Here is a 26,065-nt window from a genome sequence, read left to right as displayed (position 1 = left end):
GTCTCTCTCTATGTCAGCTTCTATGCGTTCCTGTTCTCTGATTTCAATTCCATCAATGGCCTCTTGCATTCTATCCATTCTGCTTATAAACCCTTCCAGAGTTTGTTTCATTTCTGCGATCTCCTTTCTGGCATCTGTGATCTCTTTCCGGACTTCATCCCATTTTTCTTGCGTGTTTCTCTGCATCTCTGTCAGCATGTTTATGATTCTTATTTTGAATTCTTTGTCAGGAAGACTGGTTAGGTCTGTCTCCTTCTCTGGTGTTGTCTCTGTGATCTTTGTCTGCCTGTAGCTTTGCCTTTTCATGGTGATAGGAATAGTCTGCAGAACTGGGACGAGTGACGGCTGGAAGGACTTCCTTTCTTGTTGGTTTGTGGCCCTCCTCTCCTGGGAGAACAGCGGCCTCTAGTGGCTTGTGCTGCGCAGCTGCGCGCAGACAGGGTTTCTGCTTCCTGCCCGGCTGCTATGGAGTTAATCTCCGCTGTTGCTGTGGGCGTGGCCTGGCTCGGGCAGCTACTCCAAAATGGTGGAGTCGCGTTGGAGCAGGAGCTGCTGGGAGGCTATTTATCTCCGTAAGGGGCCTCCCTGCTCCCTGCAGCCCAGGGGTTAGGGTGCCCAGAGATCCCGGATTCCCTACCTCTGGATTAAGTGGCCCGCCCTGCCCCTTTAAGACTTCCAAAAAGCACCCGCCAAAACAAAACAACGACCACAAAAAAAAACAAGAAAAAAAAATTTTTTTAATTAAAAAAAAAAAAAAAATTTTTATAATTAAAAAAAAAAAGGTGGTCGTTCGTTTTTCTTTATTCTCCGGTGCCAGCCTCAGGCCTCTGCTCACCGGTCTTTCTGCCCTGTTTCCCTAATATTGGGGTCCCTGTCCCTTTAAGACTTCCAAAAAGCGCTCGCCAAAACAAAGCAGCAAAAAAGCAAAAAAAAAAAATGGTCGCGCGCTTTTCTTATGTCCTCTGTCGCCCAGCCTCCAGTGCCTGCTCACTGTTCTTGCTGCCCTGTTTTCCCAGTATCGAGGGCCCTGCACTCTGTCCCGGATGGCGGGGGCTGGGTGTTCGGCAGTCCTGGGCTCCGTCTCCCTCCCGCTCTGCCTGCTCTTCTCCCGCCGGGAGCTGGGGGGAGGGGCGCTCGGCTCCCGCGGGGCCGGGGCTTGTATCTTACCCCCTTCGCGAGGCGCTGGGTTCTCTCAGGTCCGGATGTGGTCTGAATATTGTCCTGTGTCCTCTGGTCTTTATTCTAGGAAGGGTTGTCTTTGTTATATTTTCATAGATATATGTTGTTTTGGGAGGAGATTTCCGCTGCTCTACTCACGCCGCCATCTTCCGCCCCACCCTCACCCACGTATATTATAGAGGGAAAGTATGTATCCTTATCAGAGTGAGGGAAGTGAGGTCAAGTATTTAAAATACGTATAAGTAGCTTTGTTTTGCTGATACCTGTTTTATCAAGAGTTTTGTCCAATAAGTGAGAATATTTCTCTCATTAGTTTTCACTCCTATTGCATATATTGCTGTTCCATGAGTGTATTTTATTTATCTCACCCATTTTTGGTGTACAGTAATTTTTAAAATAAGTTTTAAGAAGGGACAGGAGCTTGAATGTGGGACTTGGTTTTAATATGATTGTCCTGGTAGCTTTTCTCTGTCAGAAAGTAGTTAATAGAACTTGTAACAACTTGAATTGTTTCGTATTCTGCCAGGCTATGAATTTTCTTGAATAATAGGGAACAGAGGTCTTTATAAAATTGTGAACTGAGATTTTTTTTTTCAAAGGTGAAATGAAAGCAGTACTGTACAGGAAATTAAATTTTGGGGTAAGGAAGTGAAATTGGTCTGATTGAAGTCATTAGTGTCCCTTTAATGAGGGCTTGTATGAAAAATGTTAGGCAGAAAGTGTGATGCCAATTAAAAACCATAAAAATGAAATTTTTTAGTTTGAACAAACCCTATTTGGAACTGAACAGGGAGGAGAAAGAAAATGTTTATGTGGAAGGAATTTGTGAGTTCTCAAGAGTATGGAAGGCTGCGGGACCATTACAATTGATTTGTTTTCTCTGAAGAGAAAACTTGATACATAGATTTTGTGATATTAGTTTGTAAAACTGTCCACAAATTACTGTAGTATTCCAAGGACATTTTCTGTTGTCAGCAGAGTTGTGAATGTCTGTATTTGCGAATCGTAAATTTAAAAAATACAGTTTGTTTCCTGTCTTCTAGAAGTTAGGAAAGCATCTAATATTGTTCCAAAAACTTAGTTACATATTCAAGCTCCTGTTGTTTCCTGTCTTCTAGATCTGTAAGATAAAAGTGTTTAAAAGGTCAAGTAATTTGGCTAGCTTCATTGAGAAATCCCAGTGAATGCTAGCGTATTCGGAATTGAATTTTCAGTCATAGGCGAGGCATAAGCCTCACTTTCAATAAAGGAGGCAAGAAAATGAGCAGGATGCTGTAGAGGCAAAGGTTCTTGCTCAGCATAGTGCTGGCCCTATAGCGGTTCAGTATATGTTGTTCAGTGTTATGGATGAACTGGGATCGACTGGAATCGGTGAGCTTCATGAATAGAGGGATCCTCTCTGACTCTCACTGTTTCAGGGCACCTAACACCAGGCTTGGCATACGGCACTCGGCTGTCCGTTGTCAGGAATGAGGCACATTCAGGCACAAGGATTGCGGTCTACTTGTGGATATGGATATAAGCTCTTATAAGTGTTTTGGAGGAAGAAGTACCTAAAATGACAGCCTTCTTCTCTTTTTATCCTTTATGAAGCCCTTTTCTCCTTAGTTATACTCAGTGTTGAGAATTGAGGACTTTTTTGTTTAAAGTGGCATTTAAAATGACTCTGAGATTCATGAGGTTAAAGTATAAAAGTGTGACCATAAAACAAGGACTCACTTCTGGATTCTGACCTCTGGTGGTGAAGGAAAAACACCCATTTTTTGTAATAAAAGGTCAGCTTCTCATTTCCTCGTACTTTCTGGATGTTCAATTCAAAGAAAATCTTTATTAGAAGGAATATTTTGAGGTGTTTTCAATCTTTGTTAAAAAACACCTTTATTTTTCTGCTTATGGCTTTTTAATACATGTGTAATAACATTTAATAAGCCTATAACAACATTCATCAGGGCTATTATTGAAGAGTTTGTCTTTGGGACATTGCTTGCAAGGTAAGAAAAGGTAGCTTCTATGTGGGCTTTTTATATCTAATGCAGTCTTGCATTTGGCTTCTTAAACTTTCTGTTGAGACTATTTCTCAATTAACTCTAAGGTTTGTTTGAATAAGAACTGCATTGTCACTGAACATACACATACATATATTATTACTTGTGAAGAGTGCCAAGATTTCTGGGTTCTTAAAAACAACAGCTTATGAGACAAGCAAAGCTTACCCTTAATGTTGCGCTAGTTATTGGACTTGTAGGTTCCGTTTGCATCCCTTTCACTCTCAAACCTTTATTTTCCCCCTTTTAACCCTCATAAAAACTGGAGTGGCAGATTTCACAAGTCTAGCTGTTTGTGGTGCTGAAGGTAGTGAGGTGGTTGCAATGTAATGGTTTTTCTGCTTCACATAGGTGATGTCAGCTTTAATTCAAAAATTTTTTTCTGAGGGGGAGTTAGGTAGCTTAGGAAATTAAAAGGATACTTTTTAAAAAGGCAGCACTTTTTTACCTTGTGAACTCTGCCTTGGCTCTCCTGGGTGGTGTTCCACAACTTGCTTAACTTTACTTTTACTCTGTTAAAAAGGTTTAAGAATGCATTCTTTTCTAGAGTGTTCCAAGAAGACTCTGATGTGACTGTAAAGTTCTTTGCAAATAAGACTACAATGAATAAAGAAAAAAATCTTAAAATATCTTTGCTTCTGTTGCTTATTATCCACCCCTAATGTGCTTCTGAGAATTGATCAGAGTTCTATAAAAGGAAAGCAGTTACAGTGTGTCAGGAAAAGGACATGAGAAATAAGTAATCCATAAACTTTACAGTCATAGGGGATCCGGGTGGGTGGATCTGATGACTTGGCAACAGAGAGGGAAGCAAGTGTAATTGTTGATTTTATCAGAGCAGGTTTGTGTGTTCGTATGTGCACCCTGGAGGATGGGGATTGAATATAGACTTAATGACTAGCATTAATTTCAGGAGGTTACAGAAGTCTACTGCTACACAAATCCTAGGCAATACCATTCTGTTAGGGTGTGGTATTACTACTCAATAGAAAATAATATCAAAGTCAGTCAAAATAGAGGTTGTAATAAACAAATACATGGTTTGCTCCCTTTCATAGAATTTGTGTTTAGGGGTCTCCAGGGAAGTAGCTTGCATTATCACTGGGAATTTGTGAAAGTTGGTTTTAGTATAATTCATTCTATTGAATACTGAAACAGGAACTGTGTGATCTTGGTCATTAAACAAGTTTTTTTTCTGTCTGATTCTGGAATTTCAGCACTTTCAGCTTTGAAGTTTGCTTTGGGTTTATTTTTGAATTGAAATGTCATGGGAATGGCTGGTGGTTAAATTCATAATCAGTCGGGAGAATTTATAGGACTCAAAATGCTTGGTAGATTCCTTTAATTAGAAGATATTTCTTCTGGACTTTTTCAGGGAATGCAGTTCCACATAATAATTTACCAAAAGGGAATCGAAAAAAGGATATATCATCTTTAGGGGCAGAAGGCTGAAGAGGGAGGGTGGGTGGGCATAGTGCTTTAAAAGCAGTCTTTGCTTTGTAGAATACATTGGTGAAAAGCCTTCCTTGGGCCATAAACAGAGGCTCAATCAATTGTCAAGTAGGGGCATACCCTAGAAATTAGACCAGGTATATTATGTTATTCTTGGAAGCCTAGAAATAAATTCAAGGATTGGAGATGTTTCTCTTTATCTCATGTCTGCTGGCTGCTAAGACCATTTGGAAATTTTAAGATGTTTGTTTCTTTACCTATCAGATTTTCATGATAAATATTGTTTTCTCAACAGAATTAGTCATTTAGAGAACTTTTAAACATTAAACAAGGTTTAACATATTAAATAAACTGTATAAAAATGTATGTGTGGTTAAACAAATGGCACCAAGAAAGAAATCTAAATGGTGGACAAAGGAGTTATGTATTAAGAATAAGCAGGGTGGAAAGCCATAGTTAAATATGCATCTCTAATTATAGGAAGGACTCCATACCTAGATCCTTCTTCCTCTTTCACTTGGGTGCCTCAATTTGTATTTATAAGCTACCTCCCTCATTGAATTTTTGGGGCAAATAAAAGTAGTGAAATTTGAAATAGTTGAAAATTCATTATCAGCTCTGATACATGGGTTTGCAGCTATTATCTGAAGTGGAATTGTGAGTTTTTGAATTGTAGGTGAGATTTCATTCAATGCATGCTTCATGTCCCCATTACTAAAAATTTGTAGTTTGTGATATTTGGAGCAAATCCCTGTTTAACAGGTTTGTAGACGATTGCTGAGCCATGGGGTTTCTGTTGGGATCAGTAGTCATTTGGATGAAATCCCTGGGGATGGGAAGGCAGTGGAGTAGTAATTCACTAATTTGGTTTTATCAACAGCATTCTAGAACCAAATTTCCTGTGGTGTGTGTTAGGAAGAGAGACAAAGGTTACAGTGGAAAGATCATTGGGCATTTTGGTGAGCAAGTGTGAATAGAAGTTTCATCTGCTTATATTTCTGAGTAGTTAGTGGATTTAGCAATTCTTCTCACACCAGCCAAAGTGAATTTGATAGTCTTGTCTCTATATTGTAATGGTTATAAACACGTTATGTGGAGCCATACTGTTTGGGTTCAAATCTCAGGTGTTTTGCCAATTACTTGTATGACCCTTGTTCATTAATTCCTCTTTCCTTAACTTTCCTCATCTTCAAAATGGGTGATCATAAATTATTTAAAAAGTTATGGTGCAGATTAAACAATATATGTAAAATATTTGTAATATATGCTGAGAACAATTCCTGGCACAGAGTAAGTGACACAAATGTGTTAACTATTATTATTATTGCTAGAAACTATTTAAGAGTTAGTAATTCCTCAAAACAGCAGCAGACTCACAGACACCAAGAAGGGACTAGCGGTTACCAAAGAGGGGCGCTGAGGGAGGAAGAAGGGGATTGAGGGGTATTTTGATTAGTACACATGATGTGTGTGGGGTCACGGAGAAGACAAGTAGTGACTCTGTGGCATCTTATTACACTGATGGACAGTGACTTCAATGGGGTATGGAGGGGGACTTGATAATATGAGTGAATGTAGTAACCACAGTGTTTTTCATGTGAAACTTTCTTAAGTGTGTATATCAGTGATACCTTAATTAAAAAAAAAAGAGTTAGTAGTTCCTGTTGGAAACAATGTTGAGTTGGTAACAGAGGTGGTGTTTCTTTGCAGAGAAAGCAAAGCCTATTGTCATTTTATCTTTGAGCCCAGTCTTTTAGTCCACACAAACTTTAGCTGCTTGCCTTTTTGCTTTTCTGAAGTTTCCTAGGAACCTCCCATAATTTTTTGGTTATTTGAGTGGTTTATGCATAACACCTTTTTAAATTTAATTTTCTTTGAGTAAAATGAGTATTTTGGTCAGTTTGAGCAAATTGAATTCCCAGCAATGATAATACTGCCCATGAGTAACTTTCAAGGATATTCAGATGAATAGTTTTCTCCCTTTACAGCTCTTCACTGCTCAGAGTCCTCAGGAAAGATTACACCTGGGACAGGGGATGACTTTTTTCGAAACTTACTTTTGATAGGACCATTCCAAATGGATGTTAGGGCAATTTCACAAAATTAGGCAAGCATATTTTACCTCTGATGTTTCCAGCAATTAATTATTACACTTAAAATCTACTTACTGTAAGTACACCAGTGGGATGTCAACCTAATCTACATTTAGCTCTCCTCCCTGAGTGACTTACTCTTTTTAATTTCTGTGTTTCAAACTTCAAATGCTGACTGCTTTCCAGAAAACAAAAATATCTTCCTTGGGGAGGAGGAACTGCTTGGCTAATTTCAGGCTGTACCAATTAGATACCATGGGAGCAATCATAAATGAATGTTGTACAACTAGAAGAGAGTAAAGACTGATCACATAGATGCCTTTTCATATTCCTGTTAGACATGGTGGTCACTAGCCGCATGTGACTGTTGAGTGCTTAAGATGTGGCTAGGCTGAAGAGCTGAATTTTACATTTTATTTTATTTTAATTAAATTTAAACCATAGACTTGATTCAATTATTGGGTATATGAATCTACTTTTCCAACTGTTAGTTTTTGAAATCTAGATAGTAGTCAAGTAGTTCCAACGAAAATATTTAGCATCTGAATTGAGATTGTGCTATAAGTGTAAAATATACACTTAGATTCTATAGACAAAGTGAATAAAAAATGTAAAATATCTCAATTTTTTATATTAATTATGTTAGAAGCAATATTTTTGATACATTAGGTTAAATAAAATATAAGTTAGTCTTAATTTCACCAGTATCTATACTTTAAAAAAATATATAGCTGCTAGAAAACTAAATTACATATGTAGCTCTTGTTCAGTTTCTGCTGGGTAGCACTTGTTAGGTTGTCTTAGTCTGTGTCTTCAGAAGCTTTTTGTGAACGCCTGTGTTCCTGTGTGGGGAGATCATGTTCTGGAAGAGTTCATTAGAAATAAAAATCATCTGCAAATAGAATGATCCGCTTAGTATTTATTGAATATGGAAAACAATTTCAATCCTATCCCTTTTATAATTTCAAATGAGTTTTTTTACCAGTAGATTTGCTGCTGAGGTTGATTTAAATCTAATAGGGTTAAAGAGGCATGACTAAAATATGAAGTCATTAAATAAGACTTTATGTATAGGTAATATATTCCTGTTGTGTATTCCTGTTTTGGCTACAAACAATACATAGCATAATCCACCCTTCCAACAGTTTCCAGTGTACAGTACAATATTGTCAATAACATGGACATTGTTGTGTAACAGATCCCCAGAACTCGCTTATCCCCAGCCCCCTTCTGCGCGACTGAAACTCTATACCCACCTAACAATAACTCCTCCTACTCCCCTCCCCTTCTTACAGCTGCTGGAAACCACCATTGTACTTTCTGTTTCCCTGAGTCTGACTATTGTAGGCACCTCATAAATAGAATCATGCAGTATCTGCCTTCCTCTGACTGGTTTATTTCACTTAGCATAATGTCCTCAAGGTTCATCCACGTTGTAGTATATGACGGGATTTCTTTCTTTTTTAAGGATGAGTAATATTTTGTTGTGTGAAATATCATATTTTATTTATCATTTTTGCTCCCCTCTTGGCTATTGTGAATAATACTGCAATGAGTATGGCTGTGCAGATTCTCTTCAAGATCCTAATAGAGAGTATATATCTTTCAAATATATACCCAAAGTGGGATTGCTACCAAAGTTTGTTTTTAATTTTTTGAGGAGCTTCCATGCTGTTTTCCATAGTGGCTGAACCAATTTACATTCCCACCTGTAGTATACAATGGTTCCAATTTTCTCACACCTTTATCAACATTTGTTATTTTCTTTTTTTCTAGTGGCCATCCTAACAGCTGTAAGATGATGTCTCATTGTGCATTTAATTTGTATTTCTCTGATGATTAGTGATGTTGAACATATTTCATGTGCTTGTTGGCCATTTGCATATCTTCTTTGAAGAAATATCTGTTCAGGTCCTCTGTCCATTTTTTAATTGGATTGTTTGGTTTTTTTCGGTGTTGAGTTGTATGAGTTCTTTGTGTATTCTGAATATTAATGCCTTATCAGATGCGTGGGTTGCAGATATTTCTCCCACTCTGTAGATTGCCTTTCACTCTACTGATTGTTCCTTGGTTGTGCAGAAGTTTTAAAATTTGATGTATTCCCATTTGTCTTCTTTGTTCTTTTGCTGCCTGTGCTTTTGGTGTCATATCCAATAAATCCTTGCCAAATTCAGTGTTATGAAGCTTCCCCTGATGTCTATAGGAGTTTTATAGTTTCAGGTCTTGACATTTAGATCCTTAAAACCCATTTCAAGTTAATTATTGGATTCGGATGTAAGATAAGGGTCCAGCTTTTTTCTTTTGCATCCCAGCACCATCCCAAAAGGATAGAAGAGACTATCCTTTTCCCATATTGTAGTCTTGGCATCCTTGTCAAAGATCGTATGACCATACATATACCTGAGGGTGTACTTCTGGGCTCTTTATTCTGTTACATTGGCCCATGTCCATATATGTCTGTCTTTATTCCAGTACCATACTGTTTTGGTTACCCAATTGTACTGATGTTTAAAAACCATTAGATTTTTTCATGCTTTTAAGAGTCTGACTGGGATTGTTTAGAAAACTCTATTGACAATGTCTTCTTCAATTCTTTATAATTTACAACTTTTTGCATTTTTGTATCCAGTATCTCTTTCCCAGAAATGTAAGGGAATTTCTTGCTTCTCTTTTTATTTTTCATGTCAAACATGTTTGAAACAACTTGGGTGTGTGTAAATCACTTATTCAAAAGGGATGGCAGATGTGGATTTCATTAGGAATGCTTGCCTCCTCAGGTCTTCCTGATCTCTGGATGGAGGTCGGAAGAGAGGGAGGAAGGCTGGGATTGTTTATATGGGATACTCCAGAAATATGGTTAAGAGGTGAAGACTCTGGAGCTAGAATGCCTGGGTTTGAATCTCAGCTGTGCCACTTAGCTGGTGTTACATTTTGGGCAAGTAATTTGATCTCCCTGTTTTAGTTTCCTCATCTGTAAAATGAAGTTAATGTTAGAAGCTCCCTATGTCCTGAGGGTAAGTGAATTAAGTATGTGCCTGGCACATATTAGTTGCTGTGTAAGTGTGTGTGTTTTATTACTCTGAATATTAAAAATAAAACCTAGAACACTGGCTAAATCCTTGGATTTTCAGATGGCCATCCTTTCTAGTCCCATCAGAAATAATGAGGAAATGGGGCACACGTTATCTCTGTCCTCAAGAACTCTGAACAAACACCCAGATGGTATAATAGGAGATTATGTATTTTTAGGTCAGTGAAGGTTTTCCAAATCTTTTAATAATTATATGAACACTGGATTTATGTTAAGGGGTATTACAAATGCTGCCATGTAGTTTATCATTTGTCTTCTGGATTGTAATTAGTTTCTGTAATGTATATATAAAATTTAGGGTAAGAGGAAGATTAATGTATTTAAATAGCATAAACCATGATGACGCTTTGATATTGGAGTGCTTATAATATGCCATGTCTGTCAAATAAATTTAGCAATTTAGACTTTACTTTTATATTGCAGTAAATCATCTGAAGGATCTGACGTTTATAAATTTAATGGTAGTGCTTTTAAATTTCATTTTCTTGGTGTTTTAATTACATTCAACTTTTATAGCTTGTGTTGCTTTATATTAGAATTAGTCCAATATTTGAAAAATGAACACATGAAAGTCTACAGTGGAACCAAGGATTTGTTTGAGATATATATATATATATATATATATATATATATATATCAAGTGGCAGGACTCCCTCACTGCCCAGCCCCCCAACCCCCTTTTTTTCCAGTTGTGAGTGAATACAAAATCTTAAGTGTTCTTTTATTAGGAAAATCACGCATTAGAGTTTATGATTCAATATGTTTGTGAATGGCAAGATGATCATTTATCTAGGGATGTAAAAGGCATTCTTTAGATAGTAAAATGTATCTAAAATACCTCTGTACAAAAGGAATGTAATACATATTTTTCTCTATGTTCTATACTTCTTTAACATTTTAAAAATCACCGCACCCACTACTTCAGACAAATGGAACATTTTCTCTCTTGTAGCATATGTCTCTGGTATCAAGGGAGATACACCTGTGTATAGCACCAAGCCTCTATGGTAGTATACATTGAGTCTTAGCAGTTTCTTGCCCAGCTGTAATAACATTGAGTGCTTGTCTGTTTTTTCCAACCCATTTTGGAATGTGTAATATTTTTAATATCTACAATTAAATGAAAGGTAAGTGTACGTGCATGCATATGTTGAACACCTCAATGGCCTTAAATAATTGGCTACTTGGTGGCTTCCAATCTATATAGCTTTACAACTGCCAGTACAGAGCACCCAGGTTTCATGCTCTTAGATGTTTATGTGGCTGAAACCCTGATTATAAGTGAAGAACCAGACGGTTGTTCTTCATTTGGGCTGCCAATCTTAGATGTTCTATAAAGCCACTCTTGTCTATAAATGTAGCACTTATATTTTCTGCACAGTATGTGCCTGTTGGCAGTGTTTTTGTTTTTCTAGTTAAACAGCCACTACCTGCAGGAGGAGTCACATACCAGAGCTGAGAAGAAATAGCTTTGGCTGAATAGTTTGCAGTAATTTTGTAATTAAAAAAAATGCACACAGTAGATTTTATTAAAACAAAACAGGTCGGTCTATAGAAGATTACCCTTCAGGAAGACTCATCAGCATTCAAGAGCAATTTTAAATAGGAGGACTTTGATTAAAGTGTGCAAGCAGACTGTAGGGTCTCTTTGTCTTGCCTATGGTATTACCCCATCCTTCACTTAACTTTTTCTTCTAAGTGAACTTTGGCTTCAATTGACTCATTAGATTGATTTAGAAAGAACCATGGGATATGGTATTTTAAACTTACCACCTTCAATAGTGATTTTTTGTGAAATTCTCACGGTTAAGGGGGTTGAGGGAAAGTGTTACATAAACCCAGTGTATTCTTTCTGCCTAATTGATAGCCATCAAAATCTAGAGTCAGAAATGTCTTTTTTCATAAGGAAATGCTCTCTTCTTCTATCATTGCATGTGCTGCCAAACTTGGGACACTTGCTTATCCCTAAGGACATGACATGAGCCAAAAGTATAAGTTCTGCCCCAGTTGTAGGACAGAATCTACAAAGACAATTTCCACATTCTCTTCTGCTATTCATTTATCCACTCCTGTCTAGTTAAAAAAAAAAAAAGATGCTAGTAGTAGTAGTATTCTTTGCACGGCTGAATTAAATGACAAAGCATTAATTCTAATGGATTGATTGGCTCTTTGCCTGCTTGACCACATTAAGGAAAAAACTCCTTTAAAAATTACAGTCAGAAATATACCTGTGATGGACTTTTAAAAGCTGTTTTATATTTAATAAGTGCAGGAGATCCTTATGAGTTTGAGGTATTCTCCCCCCACTGCTACAATACCCTGTTAAGTAACAGAATCACATAGCCCTGTGTGACTCATGATGGATTAAAAGGCAACCTCATTGGGCCTAATTCATGCCTTGCTTGGATATTTCTAGTTGAGATATGGATGGACATCCCCCTACTTTTCCTGTCTTTTGTTTTTATCAGTATGTCTCCTGTCTGACCATTCGCTGGTGTTTGAGTGCATGGCGGTATCTTTTAGGACGTGGAGCATGTAGGAGTTGAGATGCTGCAAATCAGGTCTCCTGGACTGTACTTCATGGTGGTGAGCACCTCTGCTCCTTCAAGACCCTGCTCAGAACCCGTCAGGACCTAATGTAATCCCAGATGTGCGTCTAGCAGAGTCTGTTCCTGCCGAGTGAATGTGGTTTTCTTTCAGTAACTGTTTTGTCTCTCATTACTCAAATATTTTATGATTGATTTTTTTGGATGTGCATTTCCTTCCTTCCTCTTGGTTTCTATTAAAAGTATGTTCATCTAAAAAAGCACTGCAGGCTCTGGCCTCGTTGGCACCAGCACTTTCTGGGGTAGACCTGACTGGGCTGGTGCTGTTTTTTCCTAGTGTTCTTGTGGCTGTGAAAGACTTAGCATTTGTGGCTCAGAATGCTCCTTCTTATTGGTGTAGACCTTGATTAGTGTCTGTTATTTTGTTTTTCTTTTTCTTGTTTTGTGAGTGCTTGCAGGTTTAGTGGGCATTGTGCGAGGGCTCTATAGAAAACAGTTTTTTTTTTTAATGCAAACTCCCATTTTCTATCCATCTAGGTAAGACAAAACACAAGGTAACAGTGAAGGGCAGTGCTACTGAATTTGAGGACATTTTACATAATTCTGTCAATTCACAGCTAACTTTAAATTATTTGAAATTACCCAAGGGCTTATGTATAGCACTGAAGTAGAAACACAGGCTCATTCAATGGGACCTTTCTCCTGCCTTTTCAGAGGTGGAAAACTCTAAAGATAGACCTAGTGAAGATTTTTTTTCTCATCATCTCCATTGCTATTTGCCTTACTTGCTTTTTTAAAGTTGGAGCAATTTCTCCACAGTAGCAAATTACCAAAGTCATGTCTTCGAAAATTTTCAATATATTTGCCCTTTCTCATTTGAAAATCTAAGTTTGTGTAGTAACTGTTGCATTTTTTGGTGGTAGATTTTTTTTTTCTTACAGCCATTAAGATGGCATTTTCTTAGATATTCTAATGACCTAGGACAAAGTTCATGATATAAGCTGAAAAGTACGTCCAGATTATATACCGTATGACTGCAGCTATGTTAACTTTTTCCACATATGAACATAGGCCATTTTGGTGTCTTTTTCTGTTTTACAAAGTATAACAATGGTTACTTCTGGTTGGTAGGTTTATAAGTGGCTTTAATTTTTGTATCTATTTCTACATTTTTTAGGTTTTCATACTACATTTCTAACAACAATAAAAAAACCTTTTTGAGGTAGTGCTGGTGAATCTTTTTAAGGGTCACTATTTAAGCAGTATTTTCCAGCTTATTGCATAGATTTTATCTTATACTTGAATATCTTCATTTTGCAGACTAAAAATTGCTGGTAAGGTTTAATCTTTTGCTTGAAGTCGTAACATTTAGGGGCCAATGTGAAGTCTGTAATTGAACACAGCTGTGAAAACAACTTTGAGATTAATTTAATTTGGTTTCATTTTTGTGGGGCTTTTGAATAGTGGCGCCTATCACTGTATTAACAAGTAGTGGATGTTTTGTATATATTTTAGTTATTTAGTATGAACTGAAACTGAGTTTTCAAGCTTTCCTGTGAATCAGTAGTTTACATAGATTGTTGCACAAATATTAGAGACTTTACTGGGAATATGAAAGACTTCATCCTCAAAGATTTTTAAAATTTGTTTTTAATTACTGTTTTGTATATTTTATATATAGAGAATGACAGACCATCAACAATTTCTTAGGCTGATGTAAAGTGCAATTACACATTTAGTGGTATACTTCCTGTCTTAGAAATTGGTTGAAGTTGATATTGCTAGCGAAAGTGAGAAAAAAGGAAGAAGTTTAGGGGAAGATAAATGAGAAGTGAAACTTGCTTTTCAATGAGTAGGCTATAGAATGAGAGTGGCTGCCAGCAGGATGAAATCCTAATTAAGTATTTGACAAAGAATTAAAATGAAGACAAGCAATGCTTTAAAAAAGAGAGAAAGAAAACAATAATACACAGTTGAAAGGAAAACGTATTTGAAAAGGGGTTGTGTAATGGATAGAGGCCAAGGAACAAGGGGTAGCATGCCATGAAAAAGCTAAAAGCAAAACTAGATTATTCTTAGATTTTTCTTTTTTGGAGAACAGCAGGTATCTAAGAATATCTGTAGATGAATTAAAGTAAATTTGGGTAAAAAGAATGCTACAAATAAAATCCATACTTCATTCAAGATATATAAGCAATTTTGAAAACAAGGGACTTTTAGATTGTGGCTGACTGAATACTTGTTTATATTCAGTAATTGTTTTTGTGAAGCTATTTACCAGGCATTTTACCACACATAATAGGTGTAAATTTCTGAAGAATATTTTTCAGATTTGGGAAGGAAGTTTTTGCATAAATTCCCCTTTATGTCATCTAGGAACTGACACCTCAACCTAACCTCTTGTACCTTGGCAGATTTAAGCTCTGAAAAATTTGAAGGTTGAGTCAGGTGGAATATTCCCTTAGGGTCTTTGAAGTGGTTTTTCCACTGGGCATACATTTTGCCTTTTGTTTTTTAAAAATAAAATGCATATCTCAGATCAAAAGTTTGGTCACTCTTACAGTTTTCATAGGGAAAGTTGTGTGTTCTGGTCTTGGTAATTTTTTTCCCATGCAATGAAAAGAGTAACAGTGGAGATGCAGCTTTTATAGTACTTTCTGATCTGATCCTCCTTCATTTGTGAAATCAATTAATTGAGGTACTGTTTTAGTCAACTTTGCAGTTATTACACTGATCAATGAAATAAAACATAATATATTTAAGCAAAGTTTACAAGCATTAGCATTATATGCCCAAGTTTTGACATATATAGGCTTTCCTTTGTTTAATAAGAATTTTGAAAAGAAAACATTTATAAATAGAATTGACTGACTTTTGAGTTTCCCTTTTTTTCTCTGTAGTGGAGGGTGGTAAACAAAACAAAACAAAACACAAAACCCTAGGTAGATGGATAAAAGAGCAGCCCCAGAAAGAAGGAAGAAGAGAGACATGAAAATAAAAAATCCTGTTTGGATAAGTAGCCTAGGTGATAAAAAATTGGATTTATTCTCTTTGAATCTTGATTGTCATTACCTGCATTCATAGTGGTCCTCCATATAAAAATGTGAAATAAGCATAATTCTAAAATGACCCCAAAATAACATGAATATTTTCTTGAGCTGCTTGTTCTAAGCAAGCATTGCTTGATACTGTTAGAGCAGCATCGATTAAATGAACTAACTTGCGGTTCCTTGTAAAGTGAAACTACATATTTATTTTGTATTATTTCTTGGTTGACTATCCTGTTCATATATTCTGATTTGGCTACAAGAGTTGTAGAGGTACATTTTTAGAACCTCTGATTCCAAGATATTTTCAGATTAAATGAAAAGCATGATTATTGAAGGAATCCTTTCTCCCTAAGGAGAAAAAGAGGTTGCATTAAATTTGTTTTCAAAACAAAACAAACAGAAAACTTATCCTATGTAATTAAGATATCCATCCCATTTTGTCTTTTCTGCTAGAGATGGTGGTTTTTCAACTTCACCTTTGAATCAGCTCAGTTTTAAAAACAAACAAACAAACCCCAAACCTGGGTTACACACCCATATTCTCATTTTAGTGGTCTCAGGTGGGGCCCTAGCATCAGTAGTTAGAAAGTGTTCCCTGATGGTTTAATGTTTAGCCAGAGTTGATAGCCCCACGCCAGCTGCTTTAATGGACATCCATAGTATGACACTGGCAGTCTTTGATTTTCCATTTTCCTGGACATTGTACCCTAGTGCACCCTGAGATTTCCTGTACAGTACAAATTGAAGTTTTCTGGACCACTTTCCTGCACTTGGGTAACTCAGAGATATGTCTATGTCATAATCTCTAGAATCTGTACATGTTACCTTGTTTGGAAAATAAGTAATTTGCAAATATGATTAAGTTAAGAATCTTAATTTAAGAAGATCATCCTTGATATCTCTGTTCTGGGTTTTCCCTGAAATGCCATCACAGTATCTTTATAAAAGATAGGAAAGGGAGATTTGATAGACACACCAAAAAGACAAGGTGAAGGTGGAGGCGTGGACTGGAGTGATGGTGGCTGCAAGTCAAGGAATGCCTGCAACCCCCAGAAGCTGGAAGAGGCAAGGAACAGATTCTCCTACAGAGCCTCCAGAGGGAGCACAGTCCTGCTGATACCTTAATTTCTGCTTAGTGGAACTATTTTGAACTTCTGTGAGGTCCAGAATTGTGAAAGAATAAATTCCTGTTGTGTACTACCACATTTGTGGTAGTTTGTTACAGCAGCCATAGGAAACGAACACAGCTGCCTTTCACTAACAGTTGGGTTTTGGTGGCATACTCTCCCTGTCTGCATAGCAGTGGGTATTAGTGTGGTAGATTAAATATTTTATTGCATTACCCCGTTTCATAGAAATGAATTGAAATCACAGAAAGGCTTTATGTATGTGTGTGAATGCACACGTGTATATATTTATATACATACACACACAGTGGTAAGCCTGTAATCTTAATGGGATTGAGATAAAGATGGAAACCATTAGGATGGGTCTTTAACCTCAATTAGATGCTCATTAGATTTAAGCTGTGTTTAATGATGAATCAAAAAAAAGTTAATGAACATGTACTGAATGCTGGAACTATTTTGTTGAAGATTGTTTCTAAAAACGTGAGAGATAATTAGGGGTTTTAATAAACTTCTGTTGCACTGGGAATAGATCATCTCTTAAAACATTTACTGTGCTTCTTTAATTGTCAGGTGTACTACTTTCATCGTTTCTGAAATCAGGATGTCTTACAATAAATGAATTCATTTAATGTATTTTTCCTTCAGCCAGATATGTCACAGAATTAATGATGTTCTGAAATAAAGGTGGTGTACAGTTGTGGCACCTCAGCAAGTCTGTTGTTTGACTTCAGATTTGTCTCTTGGGTGTTCAATTTTGGCACATTTTTTGAAATTCATTATATTAAGAAGGCAAGCGGTACTTATATGAAGTTCTGAACCTTCTGATATTCTAATTTAATTACTGTTCCCAGGAGCTACCATAGTAGAAACGAAGTCTTATAACTGCTTGTTAAGATGTATCATCTTTAGTGGAAAAATCATAGACATTAGATGTTGGCTGACCTTCATTCTTAGTTCTAGTTTTATTGCTGATTAACTATGATATTAGGCACGCTTTTTATTTAGTTTCTTCATTGGTAAATGGGGGATAATACCTATATAGCAGGCTTGGGGTGATTAAATGTAGTGATGTATTTGAAGTGATAAAGCCTGTCCAAAACTCCAGAGCCTGCTTTTATCTGCCTGTTAAAACAGTTAATGTTCACCTGTGAATAAGGCTCATTTTGACTTGAATTTTGCTGCTCGTGGTGCTTTATGCTCCTGCTGTGATTCCTCCATCTTGTTCCACTTATGTAAATTGATTAATTTCTCTATGGTCCACCTCAAATTCTCCCTTCTCTACGTGTCCTTCTCTATCCACAACAACCTTAGGTCAATCAGCCCTTGAACACTTGTAGGCTGATGACATAATCTTAACCTTTGGTCTTACACTGTTCTCTGTCTTTTCTATATGTGCATATCATGTTTGTAACAAATAGATTAAAAGTTTCTGCCCAAGCACTTGCAGTCAGAATATATAAAGGACTTGGCCAAATCATTACAGGAAGGACAGCCGACCTAGAAAAAAATAGATAAAAGGCTTAGACACTTCGTAAGAGTGTCCAATACAAATACATACAATAAACATACGAAAGTTGCCTCACCTCATTAGTCCTTAGGGAAATGCAAATTAAACCATGGTGTGATTCCTCCACACACCCCCTAGAATTGCTTAAAATTAAGAATGACAATAAAGTGATGATGGGAGTGTAGAACAACTGAAACTCTCATCCTGTACAGGTAGGAACGTAAATTGGTACAAGCACTTTGGAAACTGCCAATAAAGTTAAACTTGACATACCCAGTGATCCAGCTATTCAACTAGGAGTGTGTGTCTGTGTGGAGACATGTACAGAACATAACAAGAACACTCATAGCAGAACTAGTAATAACTGAAAACTGTCCCAGCAACAGCAGAATGGATAATTTTACATTGTAGAATATTCCTACAGTGGAATATGTAATTTTGTGCATTATTGAGGATGAAGTAACTATTGCTGTTGTCAACAACATGAATGAATTTCACAAGCATAACAGTAGCTTATGGAGCCAGATACAAAAGACTATGTATTCTATGGTTCTGTTAATATAAAGTTCAATGAAAGAATGGTGCTACTTTTGGGCAGGTCATGTTTGGAGGAGCATAGTAGTGGTAGCGGGCTCTGTGCAGGCTTCTGAGAAGCTTATCATGTTCTCTTTCTTGAACTGCGTGGTGATTACTCTGGTTTGTTGATTTAGTGAAAAGCTCATCAAGCTGTATCCTTACAATTTGTTGCACTTTTCTCTATGCATGTACGATAAACACTTTACAGAACGTTCCCCATTGTCAGTCAGCACAGTGCTTGGTAGCCCATGGCTGCCTGATTGCTTAATGCACGTTGGCCCATTTGATTAGATTTTTACATTCCTAGTATTGTTACGAAGTTTTTCACATGGAATATTATAGTGCTTTCTGATCTTAAACATGTATTTGTTCTCCACAGCAAACCATCCCCCACCCCCACCAACCAACTGCCTTGTCAACCGTCAAGCCTTTCTTAGCCATAGCCAGAGTTACAAAAATTGCTTATTTGGTTTCAGTACAAATGTCCTTGCCGCGATTTTCAATAAATGCCTTCAAAAAATGTCACGATGTAAATTTAGAGGGCCAGGCTTCAAGCTAAACTACATGGGTCTTGTGAGGCCAGTTATGAGTAATAGTTTGATGAAAGGTATTAAAAGCCTGGACTGACACATTAAAAGAGGTAAAAAAAATCTTACAGCAATGAGGTTGTATCCCAAATCTATTAAATGGAGAAGCATGTGTGCCCAGTGACCTTGGGATTGACTAGACCTGCATTTGAGAGTTGACAGGAATGGTTTACAGATGAATGAAATAAGAAGCATGTGTAGTGGGGATAGTGTTACATTTAAGAGGAGGAATGAAAACAAGAGCTTTACATTTCATTTAAAACCTGGGAACTTAAAAGACAAACCCTAAGAACTTGAATTAGTCTTTCTGTTGGTAGAATTTATAAATGTTAAGGAGCTAGGTACTGTTTTACTACTCCTTTTGTTTTTTTGGTCTAGTCTTTCTTCTTTAAGAAGATGCTTACTTTCTTGTTCATGTCCTCTCCCTTTTCTCTGCCTGCCTTGTTCTGTTCCCTCTCCCCCGCCCTTTTCTTAGGGTAGGTGGCCTTCCAGAACATTGAGGATGCCTTGGCTCCCTCTCTAGCCTGAGGGGTTGCTTTTACAAGGGTCTATAATTTGTTTTCTTCCTTTTGGAAGGAAAAGTTTTAACTTTGCGTCTGTCTTTGGAAATACATTTAAAACAAGCAGGGCTGGAGAGGCCTTGGAGTTGGGGTGTCTTTCAGTGAAATGGCGTGCCCTGCAGGGGTCTCATTCAGGCATTAGTGGGGCTTCTGTGAATGGGAGGGAAGCAAGTATGAGTGGTAATCACCCCTGAGACCATTGGTAAATTTGTGCTGGGTCCTTCCTGACAGCCACCTTGTGCCATAGTCATTTTCTTTACTATTTTCATTTAAAAAGGTTATTTCTAGTTACAGTTGTTGTGTTCCTCTGCTTTCAAAAGTATGGGAGATAACTTTTATATAGTAAATTTTGTCTGGTAGAAATATTCTTTTATTCCATTATACAGTTTGATATTTTCATAGAGATGGTCATAATGAGAACCAGGATAAGGATACTATTAATTCTGTATCTTGATACAAATAGTGTTTTAAGAGACAAAACCCATTTTTATTTGTTTTTGTTCTCTTCCTTATTTCTGTTCTATGCCAATTACTGTTTTCCCCCTGAAGCACATGCTGGTTGTGAGCTTCCCTGGGTATTTGAAACAAAAGGGAATAAATGTCTCATGTGATCTCAAAATTTAATATCAGAGAAACAGAGCCACCTTGGAGTATTTAAAAAAAATTAGTAGGCAGTAATTGTATCTTTGAAGGAGTAATACTTTAGTACTGTGGTCTAGACTGGTTGTATCAATATTTTGGGGAGGAAAAGCTAATGTTAAGATGTGTCATTGCTTTCTTCCAAATAATGTTTTAAGTTTTGATACCACTTTATTCCTAAGTACAGTACAGGATTATCTCAGTTTTTCAAATGAATGCTTCCTTTGGTGGCTTTCGAAGCTGAAAGAGATGACTGGTGGTCTTATTTGAAGTGTGAATTATCAAAGAGGTTTCTATATGAAATTTGTTCATTTACTTCAGTGATACTTTAAAAACACGGACAGTTTGGTGGTGATAGTATTGGGGTCTTTCTTAAAAAAAGGTTTTTTGGTACCAAAATTTGATTCTGAGTTGTAGCAATAAATGTGTTACATTTTTACATTTGGGTTAATGCGGAAACTTTCCATAGGGTGATTTCAGAGTATTAAAAATTATGTGACAGAGTTAAATTGTAATTTTCTCTTTTAATATCTAGTTGTATAATCCTTTAGTTCTTACACATTTCTTCTACTTCGTTCTTATCTCTCTTCTTTTGGAGTGCTGTTAACCTTGGATACCAAACTGCATTGGATTCATAGAATGAGAATATTATGGCTATTTTTTTCAGCAGTTAATGAGTTCTAGTTGGTCTTAATTGCTTATGGCATCATGAACAATAAAAGATTCAGGATTCAATACTGATTCAAAGAACAGAAAACGCAGTCATCTTTCTAGTTTTCTTCCTGCTCAGAATGTCTACATTTAAAACTCTGACAATTTAAAGCTTCCTTTAATGGTAGAGTTACCATAATGTGGTATTGAACCAAAAGCCTTGGTAGAGACTTGGATTTGGGTTACAATTAAATGACTCCTCCTTCTGGCATTTGGGAGTTTTGAACTCATTTCACATCCGTTATCCCCCATTTACAAAAACACACACAGGCACAGACACGGGCCCCCTTCCACCCCACCCCGCCCCACATCTCTGGCTGTTTGTGTACTCGTTGTGCTGTGTGCATGGGTCAGGATTCTCTCCTAGCACGTTGTCATTAACAAATGTGCCTTGGCTTCTCCTGTCCCTATGACTTGGGGATGTTATGCCCCCTTCTCAGAATATCCTCTCTCCATTATGGTTGGTGAACTCTCACTCTTTATTCCAGACTCAGTTCAACTGTCACCTTCATTAGGAAGTATTCTATGCTGTCCATTAGATAGTTCCTTCTTTCTGTGTGCTTGACACTTGTGTGTTTTTATTGTGGGGTTCTTCACATTAATGTCTATTTTCTTATGTTAATCTTCACAGTATTCTGTATTTACATGCCTTCCTGTTTTACTAGATTTATGTTACATGACAGAAATTAGAATTCACAGCACTTAGGATGGGACTTGGCTGGTACAAAATGAACTCAAAATAAGTACTTTTTAGTTGACAGATTGATAGGATTTGTGAAACAAATATGTGATTGTAGCTCACCTTATTCCAATTGAGATTTAATTCTGTGAGGTTAACCATCTATATCATGATATATATAATTTTTATGTGTGTATATACACATCATGTATGTATACAAACACATGTATATGTCATGTATGTACACAGGCATATGTCATATAGTCAAATAAGCCAAATGATATAATGTAAAGACATGCTCCCATGTAGGAATAATTTAACAACTAAAAGAGGTAAGATACATATTTAATCAACTTTTTATTTTGCTATACATTTAGATTTACAGAAGTTGCAAAGATAGTACAGTGAGTTTTTGTGTACCTCTCACCCAGTTCTTATATTACCATGATATTTTTGTAAAAACCAAGAAACTAACATTGGCACTTCACTATTAATGAAACTCTATGTTTTATTCAGATTTCTTTTCCACTAATACCTTTTTTGTGTTTCAGACCCAGTCTAGATACCACGTGTATTTAGAAAACACTTACTGGAAAAGTCTATAGTTTAAATATTAATCTAAACTTCTTTCTGCTAATAAATGTTTCTAACTTTTTCCCCTATGTAACTTTTAACAAAACATTGTTTTCACCACTCTTTTTCATGAAGGAAGGTTGATCTTACTGTTTATTAACTGTGTATTTAATTAGTTAATTTAAAAAGTATTACAGGGTCAGTAAAATCAAAAGAGTCCTTTCCCCTTTTAAATTTGAGACAGTAATCCATCTTAACCTTTATTGAAAATTGTAAACTTCTTTTATTCTGTGAATCTAGTATATTTTTCCTTTTAATTCTGTCTTCTTTTATGTTCTATAAAGTTTTATAATGTGTTCCTAATAGCAGTTTTTGTCAGCTCTATGTCTAGTAATTTTTTGTTGCTGATGTCACTGGGATCATTTTTCCTATTGCATTTTTTATTGGAATAAAGTTAATATATAGTGTTATATTGCTTTCAGATGTACTGACTCGATAATTATATCCATTACTAGATACTTGCCATGGTGAATGTAGTTTCCCCTGTTACCATACCAAGAATATTGCTGGCTATATTCTCGTTGTACTTCCATTCCTATGACTAATTTATTTTAAAGTTTGTAGTTTGTACCTCTTTATCCCCTGTACCTATTTCATCCATCTTTCCATCTCCCTCCCCTTTGGTAACCAAAAGTCTGATGTCAATAATTATGGGTCAGTTTCTTTTTTGTTTGTTTGTTTATTACAGCATTATTTACAATAGCAAAGATATAGAATCAACCCAAGTGCCCATTGATTGATGAATGGGTAAAGAAGATGTGTTGCATATTATACACAATGGGATATTAGTCAGCCATAAAAAATAAAACAGAAGAAAATCTTGCCATTTGTGACAACATGGTTGGACCTAAAGGGTATCATGCTAAGTGAAATAAGATAGACAGAGAAAGACAAATACCATATGACTTCACTTAAATGTGGAATCCTATTGCATTTTCAGAACTTCTATTTTGAGATAATTTTAGACTTCATGAAGATTTTCAAAAATCGAAAGAAGTTTTCCTGTACATGCTTTACCTAGCTTCTTATATTAACATTTTTAAACACGTAGAACAATTACGGTGCAATACAGAATTTACTTGACTTTCACTAGCTCTTCACTAGTGTCCTTCTCTGCCTGGATCTTATCTAGCATCCCACTTTGAATGTAGTTGTCATGTTTCTTTAGTCTCTAAACTGTGACAGATCTTCAGTCTTTCCATGTGTTTCAGGATCTTGATGTTTTTGAAGAGTACTGGCCAGGAATTTTGTAGAATGTCCCACAAGTTGGGGTTTGTCTGATGTTTTCTCATGATTAGATTGTGGTTAAAGGTTACTGGGAAGGATCCCACATGCCTGATGAGCCCTTCTCTATCCCTCATGATCAGGAATTGTATGATGTCCATAGATATTACTGGTGTTAACCTTGTTCACTTGCTTAAAGTGGTGCCTGCTAGGATTCTGCCCTATAAAGTTACCATTTTTCTCTTTATGACTGCTAAATATTTTGGAGAGAGTTTGAGACAGCATGCTATTTTGTTTCCACTTAAACTGTGTCTACTTATTTTAGCATCCATCTATGTATTTTTGCCTGCATCAGTTACCACTACTCCCTTATTTTTTATAATTAATTATTAATCAATTGGAATTCTTCTATAAGGAAAAGCCCTGTCTCCCTGTTTATTCATTTAGGTGTTATATCAGTATGCTGCATTGGATATTTATTCTCCGGTTATACCATTATTGTGTATTTTGTTATTCAGATTGCACCAACTTTGGCCAGTGGGAATTCCTGCAAGTTGCTTTCTGTGCCTCTTGACATGTTTCCATCCTCTTCCACCCTCCCACTCTCCCCCTCCCCCCACTTCTTTATTTTTTGATGCCAGTGAGGTTATCCAAGTGCATCTTTTGTTTTCAGTGCTTCAGCTCTGGGTTCAACCAATTTTCTCAAGAGCCCTGGTTCCTTTTCTTGGAATACAATATTTAGAAATCAAGATCTGGGTGCTCTTTGCCATCATTGCTACTGGGGGTCACTGCTTCTAGTCCCTTTCAGTGGATAGAGCTATGATATAAATGTGTGAGATTTTTTTCTTATGTTGTTTTTATAGCCCTCTGCAGTATATAGTGACTATTAGCCTTTTTTTTTTTAAATCCTGATATAGAATGTCTCCCTGTTCTGTGTCACTCAGGACATTTGTCTAAAATTCTAATGGTGTTATAATAATAAGCATTATATAACACTAGGCTATGAGCTCTTTAAATAGTCTGAAAAAACCTATACTAGCACCTGCTTATTAACAATTTGTTTATTTGCTAATAAGTGTTTATTAACAAATTGAATTAGACTAATTAAAAAAATACAAGTACTATGTAAATATAATTATTTCTTACAGCTAATAAATAAGTTGGAACATGTATCCTTAAACTGAATAGTAATTTCAGCATATTACTGAAAATTTAGTAAGTACTTAAAATGTGTGAATCGAATTTATTAGAACACATTTTCAATTATCTCATGATATTGCAAGAATAATATACTTTCCTTGGAAAGATTTTGCCTTTTAGCCTGCCTATTGAACCTGCTGAAAAGATACTTGGAAATAGTTCAGATGAAATCTGTTACCAATTCAAGAGTCCCACATAATCTTTCTACATTATTGCAACTACTTGGTACCCTGTTAGGAGAAACACAGATTGTTTTTTTGGTTCAAGTGGATCTGGAAATGATTCTACACACTCTGTAGGCAATAGAGCATTATAATAGGTTTTGACAAAAAAGAAATAGATGTTTCTGTTCAGCCTAGCAAATAAACTTTTATAGTAGTATGTGCCTTTTGGCATGACAGTTATTTAATAAAATAACATTCTGGAGTCATAGAAAGTGAGGAATAACAGGGGGATATGACAGGTAATGAACGTTTTGGAGGTAAGCCAAGGAAAGAACAGTAAGGCTGTTGAAGCTCTCTGATTAACTGTAATTTAACATATTTGTGTGTGTGTGTGTGTGTGTGTGTGTGTGTGTAGTTTTGTGCTTTTCTACATATTTTTGTGAGACCACCTATCAGATTGGATTAAGTGTAATTTTTTAGGTGGCCGTATCTTCTGTGCTGGTTGCGATCAGAGAGCTGTTTAGTTTAAACACTGATTTCTAAGGTTTTGTGATGGAGCTCCTTTCTCCTTTGTGTGGATCACAGGGAGAGGTGGTAAAGTCTTGTAGGAATCAGGGGATGATATCTGAAGTCACTCTAGTGTTCTTGGCTGTGAAGACCAAGCTGGATCTGGGTTTATGGCTGTTATCATCTGGGTATCTCTTTTTTATTGGCTTTGTTTCCATTTTGTATTTCTTTGTCGTGTATATTATGTTCCTATGATACATCATATAACATACCTAGTGACATTTGCTTGTGCATCATTTTCTTGTGTGGAAAGCCTTTCAAAATACGTGTTGTTCTGCTGTGGAATGTATTAGCTCCTTTTACTTCAGATGTACCCGAACTACAAGTCTTTTATATCAGGGAGGCTGCACATGAACCTTGGGGGAGGCCACAAACCCCTTGAAATGGCATGGAAATTATTATGTGTTAGAACAAAAACCACACATTTTTGCA

The 26,065-nt window shown here is 36.5% G+C and overlaps 1 protein-coding gene across 2 annotated transcripts in view; it reads left to right on the top strand.

Moving 5' to 3' along the window:
- MLLT3 (MLLT3 super elongation complex subunit) overlaps window positions 1-26,065 on the top strand; it is a 277,727-nt gene that overhangs the window by 63,626 nt on the left and 188,036 nt on the right. The gene's annotated exons all lie outside the window — the stretch shown is intronic.

This window comes from Manis pentadactyla, chromosome 3 (assembly GCF_030020395.1).
Source record: "Manis pentadactyla isolate mManPen7 chromosome 3, mManPen7.hap1, whole genome shotgun sequence".
NCBI classification, from domain to species: domain Eukaryota; kingdom Metazoa; phylum Chordata; class Mammalia; order Pholidota; family Manidae; genus Manis; species Manis pentadactyla.
Note: the sequence above shows the minus strand (reverse complement) of the source record. Positions and strands in the feature narration are given on the sequence as shown.